Raw genomic sequence first — 26,983 nt, forward strand, 5'->3', positions numbered from 1 at the left:
ACTTCCTTTTGTTTTTTTGGCATCATTCTTTCGGCCAAAATTCCTCTTCGTCCACTCATAAACATCTTATTTTCATCGACACCTTTTATATCGATGAAATTGATGCCTTTAATGAGTCCCTCTAGACTCCACCTGTCTGCCTCGTGTCACCACTGGATTGGTTTTGGGGTCCCTAACTTGACACCTTAGCACGACCTCGACTAACCGCTGGAACGAACCTCCTCATAACTGTCTTCCTTAACTATCAGTAATAGTTTACCACTAGTGGTTTGTTGCCAAGTCACAACAATTAACAATTGAGCACCTTCATCTTATGGTACATTGATGGCCATCTGATTGTGTGCAACCTACTTGCTTGTTAATCTGTCTGTTTACTGCAAAATTAGTCCACTTTGAGATGCACATGCATGTGGGGGGGCCATTGAGTTGAGCTTCCATTTTGCCAAAATCCCTTAAGCTTTGACACCTGATATGCATGGAGCTTTGCATTTAAATACAACAAATTTCCTCCACATGGCTAATGTCGGATAAATGGTCTATGCCTTGAAAGTTCATTTCTTTTGTAAACCCAGTTTGGCGCCCAAGTAGAAACACCTTACATACGCTGATTGAATCTGCATTGAAGTTTCTTTGCTTCCCATGTGTGATGCATGGGATTTGGCTATACATTTGCCAAAAGAATTTGCCGAGAGGTTTTAATTTTTTACTCCCTCACATTACAAAGCCCCGACTCACACAAGAAAAATGGTTGAACCTTGAGCCAAAAAGGTTCAAGGGTTCAAGTTCAAAATGAATTACAATAATACACTTGCCCTACCATAAAATAAAGCTGTGAAGAGAAATCCATATAGCAAGGCTTCATTGGGTCACCAAATTTAGCATGATTTTTATGAGTCCCAACAATGAGATGATGAGAAGACTCACAGAGAGTCTGCCCAACCAGATCATATGTTCTTGTTTGAAGATATTTCTGCTCAAACTAGGAAGCCATATTGGTGCAATGTTGGATACAGATGACAAGGATCCACTCCCACCGGTAAGTGGAGCTTAACTCCCATTATGCATGGAATGCATCATAGTCCTCCAAGATAAGATAAAAGAGTAGAAGGCAGGTGATTGAAGACACACCGAATGAACCAGTGAAACATAAAGATGCCTCAGGTAGATGAAATCAGGGATATACACTAGATCAACTAGAATTGGCTTGTTGTTCCACCAAGACAGAGAAGGAAGAGTAAAGAAGGGATGGGTTTGTCACTTTGACAAACCAGCTAAGCTAATGTCTGGGCTGATGAAGTTAAAAGTGAGGTTGAGTAGCTACATACAAAGAGAGCAATAGGATTGCAGATGCAGACATATGGAGACTCTTGAATTTTGATGACATGGTGTCATCAAGGTGGTTATCGGTAAGCATGTCCACCAATGAGTAGTGCAAAAGTGAAAGGTCTCCTATTTGATGAAGTTGAGTATCCTGTTGTTTGACATGTGAAGTGACTAGTTTAGGTGTTCCACTAGAAGAGCAACAAAGTTCAAGTTTGAAGGCAGAACGATTAGGGTATAACTGATAGGGTTAGAGAACCGGTAGGTATGAACCCGATTGTGTGGTTGGTCGGTGATCTTGTCTAAATTGACTTAGATATTCTAGCTGAGATGCATGTTGATGGAGATGCCACATGGAGTCCAAGTGTCAAACCGATAGACCATGCATTGTTGATGAGGTAGGTGGTGACTGGTCGATATTAATGTCGATAGCATGAATCACAGATAAGTTGCAGAAGGATGTGGCTCAACACTAATCAAAGAATAGATCTAATTTGGTGGCTTCATGACCAAGGTAGAGTGTTCAGGGGCTAATCTGGGTAGGTGAAGCTAATTGCGTGATCACTTCATGGTGATTGGCAAAAGTACATATTGACAAAGGTGTCATGTTTGTGAAATATGGAAAATGTGTTCTGGACACAACGAGATTGGTGGAGTTTGATTGACCCATTGTAGGTGGTCAATCTCTAGAAGGAGATCTTATTAGATTTCATTTTCCTCGAGGTCAATGAAGGAACCCTAGCACGCCAAAAGTTTGAATGTCAGTTATGGTAGGAAAACTCAGGTATAAATATGTTGATTTAAGACCGAAGGGGATTGGTGCTGCTGCCAGAAGATTAAGTGTTGGATGTTAAAGAGTGGAGTGTGAAAGAGGAGCAGAGAGCCAACCAATTAGATACTTCATCAAAGATCATATAGACTATGTGTTGGATGTGCAACTGGTGAGAGGGTTTAGCAGATACTTAATCAACAAGGTTAGAGAAACCAGTAAACTGCAAAGTGAGTTGCAGCTATGTAAACCAGTAGTGTTAGAACCGGTAAGAAGTAAGCAGTAAGAGAACTAGAGAGAGTGTCAGAGAAGATAGGACACAATAGAGGTTGAGCATGGGAGAGCTCAAAACAAGCAAAGAGGAGAGTACCAGTAGAGAAGAACTAGAGTACCAATAGAGAAGAAGTAGAGTATTGGTGGAGTACAAGTAGAGGATAAATCGGTAAGCTTGCTGTAGAGAAAAGGTGAGCAGAGAACTGATAGAGACTTGGATATATCTGAACCAGTGGAGAGACATATGTGAGAGTTATAAAGTTCATTTGTAACAAGGATATTACTTTTGTTTTAATATATGATATTGTAATCACTAAGTTGGAGCTCGATGCAGGGGTTGGTTCTCCTTGGGTTGGTGCCCTAAATGTTGTAACCAATGTTTTATTGTGAGGCTAGATTGGAGGAGTAGACTCCAACACCATTTCTCACTGAGGTTTTTCCCATGTTGGGTTTTCCTCATACATCTAGTGTTATGTGATGTTCCTTTTGTGTGTGGTTGCATTTGTGTCATCCTCTTATCTAACCAATATGTTTTCTTTATGTTAGTTCTACTAACTGGTATACACACATAGGATAGAAAAGGGTAAAGTTTTGAAACCACTGATTTAACCCCCCTCTCAATGGCATCTTGTGTTCAATACCTTCTGATTATAGCCACCATCAACCATCTTCTGAACCCTATTTCGCTCCTTCAGCTTGTCAAAGAAGGTGGATATAGCTTCATCTGCAAATTTCCTCTTTCTATAGAACTTCCTTCCCTTCGTCTGTAGGCCAGTAATCTCAGCAATAATATCTTCATCAATCCTAAATTATGCATCGTAGACCTTAAGGATAGCATTATCCCATCCATTCACAAATTCTTCAGTGGCCTTCAATGAATAACCCTAGAACCTTGCAATATATGGCACTAGTCCGCCATCCCAAATCTCATTCCAAACTACAAAGTTCCTTTTCTAGTTTTCAAAAGATGAGGGTTCCATCTTATTCTTATCAGCCCCCATGAAATGCACAATTCTGATAAAACCAAAAATCACACCTAGACCACACAACAACAGACCAACCTAAAAACAAGAGAAGCCTCTAGAATAGAAGGATTTGCTAGTTGAGAAAACCTTCCACCAGAAAAAAATATCCCAATGACTTTCAGTCATTATGGATTGGTAATGAGTGGTCACTTAATTCGGCATCCCTTCTAGACAGCTCACACAGGTTCCTCGGAAAATTTCCATTTTCGTCCACCATTTATCCTCCACATAATCCACCCCAACATTTTCCAGATAATCGATGAGGGCATTCTTTTCCCGATATGTGTGCAAAGCTTTAAAGTCCTCCAGTTTGGCAATCATGATATGGCAATCCTTAATCAGATGCCTGATTGTCCAGTTTGGCTCCTGGTTTATCTTAATGAAGTTGATTATGTTCATCAAGTCACTTTCCAACCAAACATGGTTAAACCCTTGTCTAATCACCATCCGTAACTCAATGTAAGTCACATGAGCCTCAACATAGTGGTTTCTCTGGGTGCCCAAATGGAGTGCCACCACCAATACAAGCTTACCATTGTGATTCCTTGTAACTTCCCCATAACCAGCTAGCCTAGGCTTACCCTTAGCTACCCCATCATCATTAATTTTAATCCATCCACTAGTTGGAGAGATCTAAATAACATTACTTTTGGGTTGTTTTGTCTTGGTAGTCGGGACAAAGAAATTTTAATTTAAGTTCCATCTCTTGATGATATCAAAATGCTATTGCAACACATCAATCTGAGAGTCTCCTTTGTGGCAGGGAGAAGAGGATAGGAATTTTTATTCAGTACTGTTCTATATTCTACATGCCACAACAATATGTGAGTCCTCCCTATCCCTAGAGATCCTATTATTTCTCTCCTTCCATAGACCCCAAGAAATCTGAGGCATCATATAGCTCCAGAGCACCCTAAGAGAAGGATTCCCTGAGGGACAAACCCACTAGAACTAGCAATCCTTGATATTACTTAGCCAAGTCCACCTTAACTCACATAGCTGAAAGAAAGAGGCCCAAACTTCAACAAAAAAGGAGCCATGCAGGAGGATGTGATTAGCATTCTTTTCACTCTCTTTACATAGGACACATCTATTGGGGATAGCCATACCTCTTTTATAGAGATTGTCAATGGTCAAAACCTTCTCCTACATAAAGAGCCAGAAAAAATTATTAATTTTGAGGATTAGGATATTGTTCCAGATACCAGCCCAAAAGGGGGCCAGAGACAAGGACATAGTGATGATCTGAAAAGCATGAGCCACATAGAAGACCCCAGAGGGTGATTTACTCCAAAAAAATATTGTCAACTACATGAAAGGAGGGAATATGAATACGTGAAAGCCACTCCTAGATAGGTCAAAGGGAAGGATCAATACTGACAAGATCAATCCACTCTCCCTCCCAAATATAATCAACAACCCAGATGTCGATAAGTCTAACAAATCTATCCTTGAGACTATCCACCCATGAGAAGATGGATAAGGAACCTTCCCATGCCCACCAGTCATCCCAAAAGCCGATATTTCTACCACCTCCAAGATACCATCTCATCCCTTGAGAAATAATATCCTTTGAATTGAAAAAAATCTTCCACATATCAGAAGCCGCAAAAGGAAACAGGTAATTCTCTAGGGTATCTTGAATTCCCTAAATATGATATTTATGATGGAATATAGAGATCCATTGATTATCCTCTTTAAGAAATCTCCATAATTGTACTGGCATCTTCTCTCCATCTTTCTCTTTCACAATATCTATTCCACTTGCAAAATAGTCACCACCCTTGAATAAAAATAAATGCATGAGGAGGGAGTACCATCCAAAAGGCCTATCCACTTTCCCATTCTTTATTCCTATCAATCCTTCATGGATGGTATCAGTGATATAGGAAGCATAATCAAAGGTCACTGCCAAAGAAGGATTCAAAATTTGAGCAATCATTAACATGTAATGATTTGGCATATTTGCCTTAGCATCTTCCCCTAAAATTTGGCAGAGTGACCAATATAATCCTTTGACCTTAAGGGTGAATAGATTTAGAGAGAAGGGCTCCTCAGTGTTGGGTCCTACAACTATTAATCCACCTATCTTCACAAAGAATTCTTTAAGAGGCCCATTTCTAAGGTGGTTCCTCTACACACTGTAAACCTGAGCTAGTGATTTAAAATTAATAGGTTCTAAAAAATTGGTAAACTCACTAAGCTCAAAAGCATTTATGAACTCCTCATTATTTATTTCAATGAGGGTTTTCCCACTTATATCCTTAACACTTCTTATGATTGGGTCATAGTTTTGTGCAACCTGAGTTAGGAGATCCACATCCATGAATACTAAAGGAACCACCAATTTGCCTATGCCCAACTCCCATATACAGTTCATTGGGGCTGGGGAGTTTCTCATACCAAATCCAACTTTAAATAATCCCAACCCAGACAACCCAATTTAAGGGTCTCTTAGCTATTTTCCCTTATCATACCATCCTTCTCCTATTTTTAGGTGAGGAGCTCTTGGTACTAATTCCTTTACCTTTGCTGCCATATTAGTTGACATTGTCAACTGTTCTAGGAAATCATCATAGATAGCCCTCTCCTGGTAATTAACCTTTCCTGAGAATTCTCTCTTAGGTGCCATCTTAAAACACTATGCAAGCAATTTAATTACTAGCCCCAACTATTTTGTAATAAATCAAAACCTCAATTAAAACACACTATCAAGTAATTGCCAAGCAAGAGTACAAGAGAACCTATTTTTTGCTTGAAGAACTCTACTCTGTAACTGAAGAAATTTGCTCTGCAAGTGAAAAAATTTGCTCTACAGGTGAAGAAATTTGCTCTGCAACTACTTCTCTACAACAACTTTTCAGAATGATGCCTTCATTCAATTGATCCAAGATCATATACGGTAGTCAGGCTCTTAACTATGACACTGATACCTCATGCTTTGGTCATCCTTTCAGAATTGAATTCATAGAAGAATTCAAAAATTTCACTCCAACGGGTCATAACATGCCTGTATTTTCTTTTCACTCTTTCGCCATTTCACAGAGCATAACATCCTAGCAATTTCGCCAAATGAAATCATGCGAGTCGTTCGATCAGATGAGGCTTGATCGGTCTTTACACTATTTTAACCTCTTTGCCTTTGCATCGGGCCCTACCTTCTTTTTGCCATTTCACAAGCTTTATCCCGCGAGCACTTTCCTTTCGTGAAGCTACGCCAAGCATTAGATGGAACTCTAACTGCCTGACCTTTAACTCCTACTAGGACCGTCAACTTTTTCACTAACTGCACCTCATCTTAACGGCTAATGGTTTTTCACTATTTTGCAGAGGTTAATCTGCTTACATCTTTGGGCCATGAAACAACGAGAAGCGTTGGATCAATCTTGAGATGACCATCTTTTAAGTGAGACCTTTATCTAGACATTTCTTACCTCACTTATTCACTGGTTAACAAATGCCACATGGCACTTGGCCATTACCCATGGAAAACTCTTCAGGTTTAATTCAGAGTCAACCACGTGTCTTACTTCCTGCATAACCACTGGTAACACCTTGGTGGACCCTTAATCACCTTTTGAAACTACGTGTCAATTGACACATCACCATCAAGCTTTACAAGAAGTAACAACTGTCACTCCACGTCATGCCAGGAAGAACCTCTCTTTCTCTTTCACCATTTCGCAGGCCTTAATCCTTGGTTGATTTGCAGCCATGAAGCAATGAGAACCCTTGGATCAAAATAGAGTTGATCCTCTTTTACCTTTATGCTTTATCTATTCTTCGGGCCCACTAGCTCTTTCACCATTTCATGGACCTTAAAACACTAGCACCTTACCTTCATGAATTCACACGAACCGTTAGATCATATCAAACTTGCTTGATGCTTAACAACCTACTTGAATCTGGCAGACCTGGGTTGTCCGACTCAGCTTTATCCACCTGGTGTCTAGTCATTCCTAAATTGACATGTCAACTTTTTATTTGCTGAGAGAAAACATCAGGATCCACCTCATCCTTGCCACCTGTATCTACCAGGTCACTTCTTATCCCGCAGCATGACTCATCTTCTTGGACCCACCCGTTAGTCCTTAAATCCAATTCACTGACCACTTTGACTTTTGGCCACGTGTCATTATCTTGCCATCTCAACCAACTGGACTGCTTGCTTGGAATGCCATGTCATTTCACTGCTTTGCGAAAGCTATCTTTCAAGCATCTTTCTCCTGTGAAACTGCAGTAGCCATTAGTTCTTTGAGAACCAACACATCTATTATGCTTCTTATAAACCTCTTTTGCCTGGGCCAAAAAACCTTTCGCTGTTTCACAAAGCATAACATGTGAGCATGTATCAACCATGAAACAACGCGAGTCATCAATTTCTTTTGAACTTGATCGCCTTTTAGCCATGGAAAAGTCTTCACTGCTGGGTCTCGTGAAACCTTTTCACCATTTCATGAAAGGTAATTTACTCATTCATTTCAGCTGCAAATCAATGCCAGCCATTAGATCTTGAGTGAGATGGAGTCTCGTTAAACCAGATCCAATGCACACAGTCGAATATGCTTTTTCTTTTCACTATTTCACATAGCTTAACACACCCGCAACTTCGCCTAATGAAATAGCGAAAGTCATAGATTCATCTAAAAGTTTCACAACACTTACTGGACTCAACAATATTAGAAGGAAAAAGACATAAGGCATAGATTCTTACAATTATTTAATGTCTGCCTAGGTAAATAACAAGGGGTGACACTTCACACGACCCCAAGACCCATTACTTAAGTGAATAAAGTAACGTAGGAATAGAAGCTAGAGGGTTTTGATTAGACGTTTGAGTGATTTAAAACTAAAAACCCTTAACCCTTAAAGACCTAACACAGACTTGAAGTAGTTAATAGCATACTTGAATCAAAATTTCAAAAACCTAGCGAATCATGGGAAATGAAAACCCATTTCTTAAATAGTGATAATAGCGGCTCTGACTGGGGATGGTTGATCGCAAGGTCAACACAAGAAACTCAGGAAACTCTAGAGAAACATACCAAAACATAGACCCAAACAAAAACAACAGGAAGCAAACAAAATATATACAAACAAAGGACCTATTGTGCATGGACTTCAAGAGAAATAATGTTTCAGGAATTGTCCATGCACTAGAAATTCCTGTACTTCATGATTCATATTTTTTTATAAAATAAGAATCCTTTCCATTTAAATCACACACCATGAAAGGGCCAATCCATAATGATTCAAATTTCTTGTGTTTTCCCTTGTCCTATCCTCTTGCATTCCACTAAAGAACAATATCATCAATTTGAAACTTCCTTAATGATGTCCTTTTATCAAAAAGGTACTTGGACTATAGTTGGATCTTCAGATTTCTCTTATGAGCTAGAGTTCTGATCTCTTCCACTTCCACTATCTGAATCATTCAGTTTTCCATAGGTTCAGATAGCTCCATGTCTTCAACTTGCAAGAATTTATAAACTGGAAGAAGATTGTTTACCGACAGTCTAGCTTGAGTACCATAAACCAGTTCAAAAGGTGACATTCCAATGGCCTTCTTGACTGTTACTCTGTTAGCCCACAAAGCTAATTTCAACTTTTGATCCCAAGACCTCTTATTCTCTTCCAGGATTTTCTTGCTGATGTTCAAGAGGCTTTTATTACTAGATTCAGCTTGTCCATTTCCCTGAGGATGATATGGTGAAGAGTAAGACATGATTATTCCATGACTGGTACAAAATCCAATAAACTCTTCTAACCTAAAACTCATGGCATTGTCCATTACTATTTTTGCTAGTACTCCAAATCAAGTTATAACATTGTCCATCAGGAAGTCAATGACAACTTTACTTGTAGCTCTTCTTGTGGGAGTAGCTTCAATCCATTTAGTAAAATAGTCAGTGGCTACTATGATCCATCTATGACCTCTTCTTGATCTCTCAACAATCTCTCCAATAAAATCAATGCCCCATTGGACAAAAGGGGCTTCCACTATGACTAGATTTAGGGGTAAAGCTCCTTCATACTTCAATTTGGATGAAATTTTTTGACATGGGTCACATTTCTGGACATGTTCATGAGCATCCTTGAATAAGGTAGGCCAATAGTACCTAGCTCAGATTATCTTACTAGCAGTTGTCTTAGCAGAGTAATGGCCTCCACATACTCCATCATGCATTTCAATCAACACCTTTTTAGCTTGGAATTCATCCAAACACATTAGCAGTTCTCCATCTCTTTTTCTCCAAAACAGATCACCTTGAATGAGAACATATTTTTGTGATTTGAGTTTTAGAGTTCTTCTCTAATTATGTGTCATTCCTTCTAAAAATGTAGCATCCCTTAAAAATTGGACTATCTCTGAGTACCAAGGTTGCCTTTCAATGCTAGTGATTGAAGTACTTTTGATTTCAACATTATGTATCTCAACATTTAGAAGATTAGATTCAGTCATGAGCTTGGGCAGACCTAAGCCTCTCACCAATTTGGTGATCTTTATTTCCAAGTCAAATTCTTGGATTCTATTGATCCATTTGCACCTTTTTCCTATAACCTCAGATTGGGACAAAATATCCTTAATTGTAGCATGTGGGACATAAGTAGTGATTTTTGCATTCACAAGGTATGGCCTGAAAGCTTTGATAGATTTAACTAAAGCATAAGCCTATTTCTCCATGGTTTCATACTTTAATTCTGCTGCTTGCAAAGACTTGCTCTAGAAAGCTAGGGGATGTTCATATCCCTCATTATCTTTTTGTAACAACACTACAACTACTATATGATATGAAGCAAAAGAGAACAGAGAAAAGGGCTTACTGTAATCAGGAGATTTCAGCACTAGTGCTTCCTGAATGGCTTTTTTAATTTCAGCAAAATCTTTTGAGGCTTCTTGATCCCAACAAAACTTGGTATCCTTCTTGAGCAACTTGACAATGGGTTTCACTATCTTTGCAAAGTTTGCAATGAATCTTCTGACAAAGTTGACCTTACCCAAAAAAGATTGAATACCTTTAACATTCTTCAGTTTAGGCACTTTGTTTATTGCTTCAATTCTTTTAGGGTCTATTCTTACCCCTTCCTTGGAAACAATATACCCCAATAATTTTCCTTTGGTGACCAAATGACACTTCTTGGGACTCAATGACACACCAAATTCCAAAGCCTTATTGAACACCTTTTCCAAATGTCCACAATGGTCATCAGCCCTTTTAGAGAAGCAAGTTAGATCATCTTACTAAACCACCATGATGATATTGATGAATTCTTTGAAGGCTACATGCATTGCTCTCTGAAATGTGGCTCCAACATTTTTCAATCCAAATGGCATTCTTACATAGACATATGTTCCCCATGGAGTAGTGAAAGCAGTTTTGAACTGTTCAGATTCTCTCACTAACACTTGATTGTATCCTGAAAAACCATCCATCATGGACAAAAGATCACAACCTGTTACTCTCTGCAGCATAGCTTCCATATTGGGGGAAGAGTAGTTGTCTTTTAAAGAAGCAACATTCAAATTTCTAAAATCCACACACAATCTAATGTCCCCATTTTTCTTTCTTACTGGGACCAAATTGGAGACCCATGAAAAATGTCTTATAGGTTTGATAATCCCCCCTTCTCTTAACTTAGTCAATTCTTGCTGCATCTTAGTTTCCAATAGGTAGGTCTCTGCTTCTGTTTGAAAGGCTTAACATCTAGAAGTAAAGGAACTTCATGCTGAAAAAGGTCTTATCTATACGCCTTTAGGTCTTCATAAGACCAAGCAAAAACATGTTTATATCTTTTCAATAAATTTATAAGATTAGTTTTGACATGAGGGGGTAATTTCTTCCCAATGTATACTAACTTAGGGGATGATTCAGTCCCCAGGTTTACCTCCTCCAACTCTTCTAACTTGGTGGTAGACTGCTGATGTAAGTGTTTGTTATTGTAACTGAACATGCTCTCTAGCTCTACCAACCCTTTAGGTATCTCATTTGTTTCCAATTGGACCAAGTCATTTCTAAACACTATTTCCTTATTGTCAACCACCTCCACCAACGCATTGCAATCAATCTTTTGTCCATCATAATCATCAATACATTGAATGAACCTAAGAATATCTTCATCATCAGCAAAAACTTGCCAATTATACACATTATCAGGGATGGCAAGCCTAGATTTTATTTCCACAGTGGAGATGCCAGTTAGTGTTGCATCATTATTTTTCAATGCAACATTAGCTAGAAAGTCTGCCATAATATTCTTTGATCTCTCTATCCAATTAATAGAAAATGCACTAAAATGCTCAATGACATCCCAAACTGCACATTTATACCTCTTTAATCTATCATTTTTGGATGCATATTTGGATCTTACTTGAGAGACAACCAATTCTGAGTCCCCTAAAACTTTCAATAGTTGGATTCCATGCCTTTTTGCAACTTCAACCCCCAATAATAGGGCTTCATACTCTGCAGTATTATTTGTGCACTGGAAAGCCAGTAAGAAAGAATACTTAAAAGTTATACCTGACTGAGATACAAAAAGAACCCCTACTCCAGGTCCTTCTTTGGAGCAAGCTCCATCAAAATACATCTGCCATAAACCATGCTGTTGTGATTCTAGTTCGACCACAATGGGGTCAGTATTCTTCAACTGGGATAAAATTGGTTGTAGTCTAAAATTATCAAGATCCACATCAATCATACAATTGAGCATACTAGGATCTACATTTTCAATTACCTTAGGAGCACATGGTTCTTTGTACAACTTGACTTGATTCCCATTGATTGGGATGGTAGCATAAGATAAATCCAGTTGGACATTTCCTCCTACTGCTGCTGCCCAATTCCTGGACAACAACATACCATAATGGGGTTTAGTGTCAGTAACAATGACATCCATTTTGTAAGTTGCGTTAGGGAATGCTGCTATTTTTTCTTCAACATCTCTCATTGTACCTATCACAGGCACTTCCCTATTATCCATAACATAGCATTTTCCATATATAGTGGTTATTGACAGTCCTAATTCTTTCATAACACCATAGGGCATTACATTAGTAGCATCTCCTGAATCTATCATGTAGTTTTTTATCAGCCGGTTATTTATTAACAAAGTAACATAAAAAGGATCTACCTGTGAAGGCTCTTGAGTAATAGTGGTTCCAACATAAACCTCTAGGGTTTGGAGTTCGTGATCCTTTCCATTTTTAGCTGAACTGGTGGGTAGGACTATGTCACTGTCAGATATATTAGAAAACAAAGACAAAGTTGCATCCCTATGTTCTTTTTTTTTTAATAATTCTGTTAATAGGATAGTAACTTTCATTTGTGTAAGAGCTTGAGCCATGTCAAATATGGAATTACTATTTAATTCAGTATTATCTCTAAACCTTTCTGCCTTAAGCTGACTTACCTTTTTTGTTGTGGTAGCTCCTTGTATATCACTGGTACTTTTATCATATGTACTCTTGGGTACATCTTTAACCTATTCCTTCTTTTCTTGACCAATTTCAGGGAAAGTAGTAGCACTACTTGTTGCCCCCTTTTGTGTAACCTCTTTTATGAACATAGAACCAAGTTCACCCTAATCCGTGTCCTTCTTTGTGCTCCTTAAGTTGTAATTGTGTTTTGCTTTAGCAATAGCAGCTTTGCTGAGACTTTTAACTTCTTCCTTACTAGGCCTTCTAAGATGAACTTCTTCATCTTCAATTGTTACCACATTCAAGGTAGGATGCTAGTCTAGTGTTAGTTGTCCTTGAACAAACCTTTCATTATCCAACACATCACTATATTCACTTTGTATAGATTCCTCATCACTCTCTATAATAGTCTCAAACATGTTAATGTTAGGCTCAGCTTCTTGTCTCAAGGACTCTTCAAGGGCTTGAGCTACTGCACACTAATGAGGAGAATGTGGCCCATCACAAGCAATACACCAAGGAGTGTTTTCTATATTATGGACATTTTTCCCTTTTAAGGGATCTGGGGTATCTTGACTCTGAGCAATTTTAGTCTTCTCATTCTGGGGTTTGCCATCTTTCCAGTTGGTATTATAAGGTATGTCATGCAACCTAGGGGGTCTATCTTGCCAATTATAATGAGACTTATCATTTTTATTTACCTTGACAGTCAGATCCTTCATAGCAATGACCAACTTTTCTATCTTGTCTTCCTCCTTAGCAACTTTGTTAGGTTGTTGTTTTGTTTCTTGCCATAACCTACCATCTATTCTCCTTCCTAACTTCCTAGATGCCTTTCTATTGCTTTCCACATTAATGGCAATTCTAAATGCATCCCTCAGGTTATGTGGATTTTTATCCCTTAAGATATAGGCCATTTTAGAATCAAATGCATTATAATAGGTGTTCAGACACATGTTATCATCTAACCTCATCACCTGATATAATATATGCATGACATTTTGAAATCTAGCATTAAAATCAGTGACCATTTCATTATCAGATTTTCTAATGTTATTAAATTCATTTAGTATGAAGCTCACATTTGTTTTGTCACTGTATTGTTCTTGAAAACAATTCTTAAAGTCCTCCCATGACCCAATCCTATTAACTAGAAGACCTCTGTACCAATCTCTTGCATCATCAACTAGGGACTGAACAAACAATTTCATTATAACATCTTCATCCACTATCTCATAATCATTTATTAAGTCACCAAAAGATTTTAAATGCTCCTCAACACTAATTGCATTATTTCCAGCAAACTTATGGAGTCTGTCTCTTAACTCAGTAGGAACATGGTTGTGATATCCTAGGATCCCATCAAAAAACAATTGTCTATACTGTTCTAAATTGATAAGTCTCCTTTGAAAAGGGTTAGCAACATTATTGTTTCCCATGTTCATTTTGACTTTTGGAATTGGGGATTGAGATATTTGGCTATGTTGATTGTTCACAGGCATTTGACTAGCTGTTGTTGTATTAGTAGGCACAGTAGGCTGAATCTTAACTGAGGGAAGTGAAATTTGCTGAGGATCAAGCTTACTAAGATCTTTTGATGGAAAAATGATAGGGGGAGCTTTTAGGTAACTAATTTTTCTTTTAACTTTCTGATTAGCTGCTTCCAACTCAGCTTTCTCTAGCTCCATTTGTAGATCCTCCTTTTCCTTCCTCATTCTTTCCATCTCTCTCTCATGTACTGATAGCCTATGAGAAATCTCCTCTGTATTTCTAGATCCAGTTCCATCATCCACCCATTTCTACTTCCCTTTATCAACATTATTCCTAGGAGGCTGTGAATCACTAAGTACTTCCCTGTTTGGTTGGACTACTGACCTATATGTTGGCTTAGCCTTAGGGATTAAAATTTCTTTGTTCACAGGGCCTTCCTCATCACTCTTTTCTTTTTCCTTAGCCAACACTTCAAGATCAGCTATCTATCTAAGAAGCCTATCTCTCTCCATTAGTTTTGCTTTGACTTCCTTTTCCTTATTTGCTTCCTTTTGGGCTCTTAAGGATATTAAGTGGTGAACCCTCCTATTTAAATCTTCTATTTCTTGTGACACTTTATCTTCATTAGGGAAATTCTCCTCAAAGTCAGATATATTGACTTGATCTATATCAATCAAGCGGATATTTCCATCAACTATTCTAGGAACAGAATGTCTGATTGCATTTGAACTAGTCCTATCTCTCGCAGACACACTAACATGAGATACATCTTGATTTAAAGCATGAGCATTATCTATATTTCCAAACAATCTAGAATGGAAACCTAATATATCCTGTTCAGATTCTTTGGAAGAAGAATTAGACTTTGCATAGATAGGTCGATCAAGTATCTTACCGGTATTATTATTCTTTTGCACCCAAGTAGCTATTGATGGTTCATGAAGCACTGACCTCTTCTGACCTCTTCGTGACTGTTCTGGCAAACCTTCTTGCAAAGTTTCATGAGGATGCTTCTTCATGAATGATATGGTGTTTTTTCCTCCTTGCATTATGCTTGTCTTCCCTTTTAGAATTTTATGTATTTCACAAGGACTAGTTCTAAGATAATAGAGTCACCACCCACAAGACTATGGGAATTATGAAAATAAGCTTTGTATAAAATGTTGCAAAACTTTAGACCAAATCAAATATCGAAAGAAAATAGAGGGAACTTCCAAAAAGAGACCTTGAGACACCACTACTATATTCACTAAAGAACCAATTGATTCCACAAACACACACTGATTTTTCCTTATAAATCTAAGCACAAATCTGCATCTGGATCCTTATTGTGACTCTCCCCAACAGAGTCACTACTTTTGTTATTCTCAAAATCTGATTCACTTTAAAGTCCTTATAATGATATGATAACTCTGTATGCAGAAGAGAGATTAAAGAGAAAGAAACTTTTAGGACAACATATGACAAGGTTTGATTAACCTTCTACACTTCAAACTTATCCAAAGTTCAGGCGGGTATACCTTTGTGAACTGAATTCACACTTTTAAAAGATAAATCCACAGTAAAATAGTCTAAAACCAGTGGATCTTATCACCTTAAAACTAAGTGAAACAAAGGAATGAAACTTATACTCATGTTCAGTATTGATCTACAAGATGTATAGAAGATAACCTTAATAGATATCAGTGCCTTATCCAAGGTCACAGAGTCATCTAAGTTCAAACAATACTTCCACAATCAAACATCTCTAAATATTCCATCAGTTTGGCTTCTGCAGATCCCTATATATGCCTGACACACATAAGAATTTATTCATACCAGACTAAACTATGTTCATCAAAATTCAAAGTATCCCACAAAGAATTTACTAGTAGAAATGATTCCTGCGTATTTAATTCCCCTCCTGAAGAGAAAAGCTAAGAAACATTTTTACTAAAAATTGCCTTGCAACCCATATTCAAAAAGAATAACCCTAGATTACTCAGAATGAAACAGTAAACATTTGCAAACATACTTGAAGACAACACAAAGTTTTAACTCAAAACCAATGGTCTGTGTATTAATATTTCTTCTGAAAGTATTACAAAAACATTCGAATATTCTCCATCAAAACTTGAAAATAGCTCAGATAAATTTGTGCAGTGTTTTCTTACAATTCCTTATGATCCTTTTTTTACTAGTCCCGATATCCATTTATAACAATATGGATGCACACATAGCTTCGGACTTTCCTAGGAGAGTTTGTTACAATAATTACTTCTTAAGAAGAAGTTACAAAACCTTTTACAAATGTGGTTACAAGTCTCTTTCAACATCCGCAGCTTGTTCCTCTTGTTGTTCTATTGCAACATTTTCTAATTGCTCCAAATCAAGCACTGCATACTTTCTTGTCCATTCCTGATACACCTCATCAGTAGACCATGAGAAGTTAATTACTTTTGCTTTTTTCTTGGCTAATCTTTTCCAAGAATTCCTCATTTTATTGACCTCTAAATTCATGAAACCATAATGAGATTTGATTTTCTCAATCTCCTCAATTGTTTTGACAAATATGGAGGCATCCTCTGATTTAACAATTCCTTTGATTCTCAGTGATAATTTGGCTTCCAATTCCTTAAGCCATATTTGTTTGTCCTTTAATTGGGTTGGACTAACAAAACCTCCTGGGAGTAATTCAAAAACTTGATCAGTGTACTCTTTCTTGTACAAGTTGATCTTTCTATCTGCATTATCTACTCCTCCCAACTTTACTAAATCCTTTGTCATATCATTTGTAGATTTATTAATAGGGTTAGCCCCTGCCTCATCATAGGATACACAAATCAGTTCTATATCCTGCTCTCTGGGTCTCCATTTATCAAAAATAGGCATTAAAATAGCCTTGTCCCCATTTAACTCATTCCACATTTCCAAAATCTTACTCATGTTGTTATACATTAGTGAAGACCCTATAGTGTAAGCAAAACTTAAAATTGTAGCCTTTACTCTCTCTTCATATTTCTTTGCATATAAGGCTTGAGCCTGTTTTAAATTCTCCAACTCATGGGGAGTGATCTCAATCAACTAAGAACTAGAAGGTGTTGGAGATGGTGGGAACTCAATAATGGGGCTGGTAGGTGGAGGTCTTGCAAGAGAAGAGGAGATCATCAATGTTGAGGACTCACCTTGATGGTATTGTCTTGCCAACTGGCTTTGTAGCTTGGTGATGATGCTATCTTTACCCCTTAACTCTTCCTTGGCACTGTTGTAAGCTTTCATAATTGTCTCCAACTTAACTTGGAGATCTGCCTTTTCCTTAACCTCTCTTTCTGCTACTGCAACACTAAACTTTGCAGTCTCTAGCACAGTGCTAGCAGCTTCCACCACCCCAGTGCTCTGCACTCTTTTCACTATCATTCCTCCAAGGTAACTTGACCCTGGGGTGTCCTTATTCCTCTTATTTTCATCTCTTTTAAGAGACCACATGACCAGTGCAACATTATCTTTGTGGAAAGTGACTCCCTCCATAGGTTTGGTCTCTTTTCTTACTGCCTCTAAAACCAAGGCATTTGCTATGTCCCATTCAGGGAGAATGAGTACCCTAGCCTGTGCTACCATGTCTCTTCCCTGCTCAGGAGTGATGGTCTTAAACTCATCAACCATTTCTTGCTTTATCTCTTCCTCCACCATAGCTGGATCCTTGTGGGGCTGCTCGCCTTTCCTCTTTTCACACCTAGCATTAAATTTATCAATGTTCTACTTCCACACAGATTGCATGAAAGCTCCTAATGTGACAAAGTTATTATCAGCCAATAAATCCTCACTGGCTTGTTTGATCTCAAGATCCCACTCCTGGCCTTTGAACTCATTAGTAGTAATGTTTATCTCAGCAGTAAGGGGCTCTTCTGGCATTCCCTCTTCCACTTCATCATATGTGTATGCTATCTCTCCAAGACTGCCTAACTGTAACAGTTGCTTGGCTGCTGCTTGTTCATCTCCTATATGAATAGGGGATTGAGATGGGAATACAAGGGTTCATCAGATTGTACTTCCTTTCCCACTCTTTGTTTCTTTAGGCTATCTTGAATGTCAATGACATCCTGTATCTTCCTCTTCCCTTTTGAGGTAGAAGGCTCCCCTATTTTTGGCATCAACACACTGTAGTTGGACTTCTTATGAAACATGTAATCACCAAGAGGGATTGCTCTGGTAGATGCAAACCTATTTAGAACTAGTCTTGCTTTCTCAGGGTTGTTCTTAATTACAACCTCCCTCTTTTCTTTCAATGTTTCCATCACATCCTCAAAACAAAGAATTAAGAACTTTATCTTCTCTTCAAAGGGGTGAAAGCTAGACAAAGGGTCATAGCTAGTGTCAAATTGGTGCACAAAGTCTAAAGCCTTTTTGTAGGCCACCCACTTTTCCTTCCTCATCTCTTGCTCATCTAAATCAAACTCATTCCTAATGAGGTCTTCAGGAAATTGGAATTAATGGGGTCTACCTCTGCATATTGCCCTCTTTCTGAACATGTTGTTGAAGAAATCTTCAGGGTTAAAACATCGGGATATTACAGTTGACAAATGGTACGGTTGAAGGAAATCTTCAAAATACTTCCAACCTCCTTTAATTATCACAAATTGATGTGCTATGGTAATTGTAGGGAAAATGGTCCCTTTATCTCTGCCTGTTAACTCTACCTCTTGCACACTACCAATTTGCCTAAGGATCTCTACAATTCCCAATTTAAGAGGGACCTGATAGGGTAACAAAAATGGAGTGCCTTTGAAACCATATACTCTGAAAACTATGGAGACATGGTATAAGTAAATATCACCCCAATTGTGGACAATTTTAATATTCTCAGCGAACTCTTTTGGCCTAATGAATTCCAAAAGAGCCTTAGGGACTCTTGGATTCTCTGAATAGATAAGAGTCCTAATCTTAGATGCAAAACATTTATTAAACATCAAGAAGCTTGTATCTTCTTTGTCCCACGACAACACTGTACTCCATAACTATACTGGCATCTTCTCTCCATCTTTCTCTTTCACAATATCTATTCCACTTGCAAAATAGTCACCACCCTTGAATAAAAATAAATGCATGAGGAGGGAGTACCATCCAAAAGGCCTATCCACTTTCCCATTCTTTATTCCTATCAAGCCTTCATGGATGGCATCAGTGATATATGAAGCATAATCAAAGGTCACTGCCAAAGAAGGAATCAAAATTTGAGAAATCAATAACATGTAATGAGTTGGCATATTTGCCTCGACATCTTCCCCTAAAATTTGGCAGAGTGACCAATATAATCCTTTGGCCCTACGCATGAACAGATTTAGAGAGAAGGGCTCCTCAGTGTTGGGTCCTACAACTGTTAATCTGCCTATCTTCACAAAGAATTCTTTAAGAGGCCCATTTCTAAGGTGGTTCCTCTGCACACTGTAAACCTGAACTAGTGATTTAAAATTAATAGGCTCTAAAAAATTGGTAAACTCACTAAGCTCAAAAGCATTTATGAACTCCTTATTTATTTCAATGAGGGTTTTCCCACTTATATCATTAACACTTCTTGCGATTAGGTCATAGTTGTGTGAAACCTAAGTTAGGAGATCCACATCCATGAATAGTCTAGGGACCACCAATTTTCCTACATCCAACTCCCATATACTGTTCATTGGGGCTAGGGAGTTTCTCATACCAAATCCAACTTTAAATAATCCCAACCTAGACAACCCAATTTAAGGGTCTCTTAGCTAGTTGCCATTATCATACAATTCTTCTCCTATTTTTTAGATGAGGAGCTCTTGGTACTAATTCCTTTACCTTTGCTGCCACATTAGTTGACATTGTCAACTGTTCTAGGAAATCATCACAGATAGCCCTCTCTAGGTAATTAACCTTTCTTGAGAATTCTCTCTTAGGTGCCATCTTAAAACACTATGCAAGCAATTTAATTACTAGTCCCAACTGTTCTGTAATAAATCAAAACCTCAATTAAAACACATTGTCAAGTAATTGCCAAGCAAGAGTACAAGAGAACCATTTTTTTGCTTGAAGAACTCCGCTCTGCAACTGAAGAAATTTTCTTTGCAAGTGAAGAAATTTTCTCTGCAAATGAAGAAATTTCACTATGCAAGCAATTTAATTACTAGCCCCAACTATTCTGTAATAAATCAAAACCTCAATTAAAACACATTGTCAAGTAATTGCCAAGCAAGAGTACAAGAGAACCATTTTTTTGCTTGAAGAACTCCGCTCTGCAACTGAAGAAATTTGCTCTGCAAATGAAGAAATTTACTCTGCAAATGAAGAAATTTGCTCTGCAACTGCTTCTCTACAACAACTTTTCAAAATGATGCCTTCATTCAATTGATCCAAGATCATATATGGTAGTCGGGCTCTTAACTGCGACATTAATACCGCATGCTTCGACAGTCCTTTCAGAATTGAATTCATAGAAGAATTCAAAAATTTCGCTCCAACGGGTCATAACATGCCTACATATTTTCTTTTCGCTCTTTAGCCATTTCGTAGAGCATAACTTCCTAGCAATTTTGCCAAATGAAATCATGCTAGCCATCTGATCAGATGAGACTTGATCGGTCTTTACACTATTTTAACCTCTTTGCCTTTGCATTGGGCCCTACCTCCTTTTTGCCATTTCGCAAGCTTTGTCCCATGAGCACTTTCCTTTCGCAAAGCTATGCCAAGCGTTAGATGGAACTCTAACCACCCGGCCTTTAACTCCTACCGGGACCATCAACTTTTTGACTAACCGCACCTCATCTTGATGGCTAATAGTTTTTCGCTATTTCACAAAGGTTAATTCGCTTACATCTTTGGGCCACAAAACAATGAGAAGCGTTGGATCAATCTTGAGATGACCATCTTTTAAGTGAGACCTTTATCTTGACATTGCTTACCCTGCTTATTCATCGGTTAACAAATGCCACATGGCACTCAACCATTAGCCTTGGAAAACTCTTTGGGTTTAATTCATAGTCAACCACATGTCTTACTTCCTGCATAACCACCGGTTACACCTTGGCGGGCCCTTAATCACCTTTTGAAACTAAGTGTCAATCGACACATCACCATCAAGCTTTACAAGAAGTAACAATTGTCACTCCACGTCATGCCGGGAAGAACCTCTCTTTCTCTTTTGCCATTTTGTAGGCCTTAATCCTCAGTTGATTTGTAGCCACGAAGCAATGAGAACCCTTTGATCAAAATAGAGTTGATCCTCTTTTACCTTTATGCTTTATCTATTCTTCAGGCCCACTAGCTCTTTCACCATTTCGTGGACCTTAAAACACTAGCACCTTACCTTCACGAATTCATGCAAACCGTTAGATCATATCAAACTTGCTTGATGCTTAACAAGCTACTTGAATCTGGTAGACATGGGTTGTCTTACTTAGCTTTATCCACCTAGTGTCTAGTCATTCCTGAACTAACATGTCAACTTTTTATTCGCTAAGAGAAAACATCGAGATCCACCTCATCCTTACCACCTGTATCTGCCAGGTCACTTCTTATCCCACAAAATGACTCATCTTCTTGGACCCACCTGTTAGTCCTTAAATCCAATTCACTAACCACTTTGACTTTTGGCCACGTGTCATTATCTTACTTGCCATCTCAACCAGTTGGACTGCTTGCTTGGAATGCCATGCCATTTCGCTACTTTGCCAAAGCTGTCTTTCGAGCATCTTTCTCCTGTGAAACTGTGCTAGCTGTTAGATCTTTGAGAACCAACGCATTTGTTATGCTTGTTATAAACCTCTTTTGCCTAGGCCAAAAAACCTTTCACTGTTTCGTAGAGCATAACATGTGAGCATCTATCAGCCATGAAACAACGCGAGCCATCGATTTCCTTTGAACTTGATCGCCTTTTAGCCATGGAAAAGTCTTCACCACTGGGTCCCACCAAACCTTTTTGCCATTTCATGAAAGGTAATTTACTCGCTCGTTTCAGCTATGAATCAATGCCAGCTATTAGATCTTGAGTGAGATGGGGTCTCATTAAACTAGATCCAATGCACACAGTCAAACATGCTTTTTCCTTTTGCTATTTCGCGTAGCTTAACACACCTGCAACTTTGCCTAATGAAATAGAAAAATTCATAGATTCATCTGAAAGTTGCGCGACACTTACTAGACCCAACAACATTAGAAGGAAAAAGACATAAGGCATATATTTTTACAATTATTTAACGACCGCCTAGGTAAATAACAAGGGGGGACACTTCACACGACCCCAAGACTCATTACTTAAGTGAATAAAGTAATGCAGGAATAGAAACCAGAGGGTTTTGATCAGACATTTGAGTGATTTAAAACTAAAAACCCTTAACCCTTAACCCTTATAGACCTAACATAGACTTGAAGTAGTTAATAGCATACCTGACTCAAAATTTCAAAAACCTAGCCAATCATGGGAAATGAAAACCCATTTCTTAAATAGTGATAACAAGTTGACCCATCAAAGATCAGAGCTATCATGGATTGGTTAGCACCAACCAGTGTGACAGAGGTCAGGAGCTTCATGGGTTTAGCAGGATACTACAGATGCTTTGTTGAGGGATTTTACAGAGTTGCACACCCCATCACATCCCTCTAGTGAAGGGGAAATAAATTCGAGTGGACAGAGAAGTGTGAGAGGGATTTTCAAGATCTGAAAAGGGCACTCACTAGTGCACCTATTCTTATTGTGCCAGACCCCATGGCTGATTTCATGGTATGCATAGATGCTTCCTTGGATGGATTAGGAGTAGTCCTTATGTAGGAGGTTAGAGTTATAGCATATGAGTCTAGGAAACTTAACACTCATGAGCTTAACTACCCTACGCACAACCTAGAGTTTGTAGCAGTAGTACATGCACTTGTGAGGTGGAGACACTTCCTTTTGGGTCATCACTTCGAGCTTCATTCAGACCATCAGAGTTTGCAATACATCTTCACTCAACCTAATCTTAATGCCCATCAGAGGAGATGGATGGAGTTCCTTTGTGGGTATGATTTTGATGTCCACTACATCAAAGGGAAGGAGAATGTAGTTGTTGATGCCTTGAGTAAGAGACGACATGAGGCATACACCATATCTATGAGAACAAATTTGAGAGATCATATATTGCAGCAGTTGCAAGAGGATGGATGGTATCTAGAGGTGTGTCAGAGGATCCGATCTTGGGAGATCTTGGAGGGGAAGTATCTGGATTACTCTTTAGAGTCTGATGGAATATTATGCCATAGAGGGCACATCTATGTACCTTCTCCTAAAGGATTGTGAGAGTTCATTATCATGGAGGCTCATAGAGCTCCTTATGCAACGCATCCTGGGGTTAAGAAGATGCATGCAGACTTGAGGCAGTTATATCATTGGCCAGGTATGCAGCAACTTATCACTGAATTAGTAGCCCGATGCCTTGAGTGTTAGAGAGTCAAGGCAAAGCACTGCCATCCTAGTGAGTTACTCCAGTCTCATGCTATACCAAAGTGGAAGTGGGATACTATATCCATGGATTTCATCATTGATCTTCCCATGTCATCTTGTCACCATGATGCTATCTTGGTGACAATTGACAAGTTGACCAAAGTGGCCCACTTCTCACTAGTCTGGACTACCTTCACAGCTCCAGTAGTGGTACAATTGTTCTTGCAAGACATTGTTAGGCTTCATGGTGTTCCATGGAAGATTATTTCTGACAGGGATTCCCTCTTCACTTCTTCCTTTTGGAAGGCATTACAGGCAGCTATGGGCACCAAGCTCAATTTCAGTACAGCCTATCATCCAGAAATGGATGGATAGATAGAGTGGGTTAACCAGGTGTTAGAGGATATGCTCTGCATGTATGTCATGGATCATTAGACTAGATGGGAGGAGTACCTTTATTTAGTAGAATTTTCCTATAATAATGGGCATCACACTTCTTTGGGGATGCCACCCTTTCAGGCTTTGTATGACAGACCTTGCAGGACACCTTTGAGTTGGGATTGTATTGAGGATATAGTGGACATAGGCCCTAAGATGGTTCATGATATGGAGCAGTAGGTAATTTTGATTAGACAATGCCTTAGAGAGGCACATGATAGATAGCAGAAATATGTAGATGCAAAGAGGATAGACCGGAGTTACATGGTTGGGGACAAAGTTTTTCTGAGAGTGTGACTGCATAAGAGTCCAATCCATTATGGAAAGGGTTCTAAGCTCACACCTTGCTTTGTCGGACCTTTTGAGATCTTTGAGAGGATAGGACCAGTTACTTATCACCTAGCTTTGCCACCTAGCCTGTCACGATCCACGATGTGTTTCATGTATCAGTTTTGAGGAAGTATATTTATGATGAGTCTCATATGTTAGATTGGGATGCCTTGCAGGTGGAGTCGGATGAATAGCTAGCTTTGAAGACCATTCGCATTTTGGCTCATCAGACATTGGCCCTTCGAGGGCAAGAGCTGGACTAGGTTAGGGTCCAATGGGATTGCTATGATGAGGTTATAGCTTAATGGGAGGATACAACACGTATGAGATCACAATATCCTCATCTTTTTGACGAACTCCAGGAGGATGTTCATGCCTAGAGGGGGAGGGTGTGAGGCCCTACCCTGACCCATCCTATCTTTTCAGTGATTTTCATGTTGGAACTATTATGGATGCTTTATTTTTATGCATTATGGATATAGAACTTTATATGATCCCATGAATTTGATAACATTGACATATGGATGCTTCATTTCTATGCTTTGTGGATATAGAATTTTATATGATCCTAGAATAGGGTAACATTGAGATGATGTATGTCATTATCTGATTTGCAGGACTTTATTATGATGCTAGAAGTATGTTTGCATATCTTGTAAATGGATCAAATTATAAGGATTATGATGAATTGCTTATGTGGATTGCTTTGATATGTGGCAATTGTATTGTATAATGTCAATTCTATGCAGAATGATTGTATTTTATTCTTATTATGTGTTTTATATTATATGAGGCTATTGGAAAGTGCTAATGTTTAAATTGAGATGCGCAGGAAATTATCCATGTGACAATGGAAATATTATGGAGAATCAAGCCTAGGCCTATGTGCATTCGTAAAACCAAGGGTTGCCTATTTGGAGAGACAACACCCCGTATGTATTGTATTTTATTCGTAAATGTAAAATGTTGCATGAGTGTAAATTGTATTTATTAAATTGTTTAAATCATTCAAGGGACAATTGTCATGTGTGTAATTGTAATGTGGAATTATTTTGTAGTGTCACTTGACACATATGTTGTATGTTGTGTTGGCAATTGTCATGTCACCTTTTTAGAGAGTTTTATTTTTGTTAATTGTTATATCTCCTAATTATCCTTGAAGGAACCAAGAAATCTAGGTTAGTGAGCCACAAGGAGGGTCAACTCAGATTTGACCCGTAGGTTAACTTTAGGTGGACTTTCTAAGGGTTAAATCAACTCCTAGAGTCAATTTTAGAGCATTTTTATTACGCCTCATGCGATACCTATGGGTGAAGGCCAAAATTGGCCATGTGTCTTTCCCTTAGGGCTTGGTTAACCACCAAAAAAAGTGGTTTTCCCAAGATAGATGAATTCCATCTATAGGAGTGCCATCCTTGGTAAAATAACCTTCTTGATAGGTGTAATTCCTCTTCCCCATTTGATTCCCCTTCTCTAGGTGCCTTAGTTAGGGAGTGTGTAAGACCTAGGGAAGACCAACCAATGGGAGTCCCTCAGTCTACCCAAGAGGTTGGAAGGAGTGAGAGAAGCCTTCTTAGGCTAGGGATTGAAGCTTAGTGAGCTAATCACCCACTCTCCATCTTTGGAGATTTTGGACAATTTTTGGAGGAAAACCAGTTTGGGATAGGAAATTTGGCTAAGTGTTGCAGAAAAGATTATGGATTGGGCTGCTCTTCTTCAATCTTTCCCCTAAAATACCCTTGGTAGAGTCAAGGTTGGTGTTTTTCTTTTCTTACTTGTGCACTTGAAAATCTGTTGTAGAATGCTTGAATGAAAAATATTGTATTTTATTTATATTGTATTTGTGAAAGCTTTATGTGATTTCTTGCTTATTTTTTGTTTATGCATTGTTGTGTTTTGGGAGTGTCCAAGACCATCCTTCCCTTGGGAGGGCAAAATGGTCTTGGGGGTGGAAGGAGTTTGACAACCTTAGAGTGAGAAGCTCTCATTATGAGAGTGATCTCAAGGGTTTCTCCATGTGACCCTTGCTGCATTTTTGTGTTATTTCATTTGGGGGTCATAAGGGGAGCAAATATGACATGTTTGTCTTTTGGGGGTCATAAGGATGTAGGGGTTAAGAATGAGTTTTGGTTGTGTTTTCTTGGATGCCATGAGTTGGCTGTGAGTTACTATCTAGTAGAATCTCCTCTAGGGTACTTGGTCCACTTCCACCCTAGTAAAACATCACATTTGGTGATGAAGTTTCAGCTTGGGAAGGGAATGTGATTGTTGTGTTATGTTTTCCCCTTTTGCTTGTATGTGTTTGCTTCAGTGTAATCCTGTCTAGGACTTGGTTCTCCAAGCTCGGGGATGGCTTCTAGTCTGCCTAGGCTAGGAGGTGAGCACCCCCTGATCACAAACCTAAATTTTAAATGCAGGTTGCTTGGAAAGGAAAGCTAGGAGTTGCAGAATTATTTAGTTGCAGGCAAACATAATAGGAAAAGCAATATTGCATTTTGTAG

This window comes from Cryptomeria japonica, chromosome 1, assembly GCF_030272615.1.
Source record: "Cryptomeria japonica chromosome 1, Sugi_1.0, whole genome shotgun sequence".
Taxonomy (NCBI): domain Eukaryota; kingdom Viridiplantae; phylum Streptophyta; class Pinopsida; order Cupressales; family Cupressaceae; genus Cryptomeria; species Cryptomeria japonica.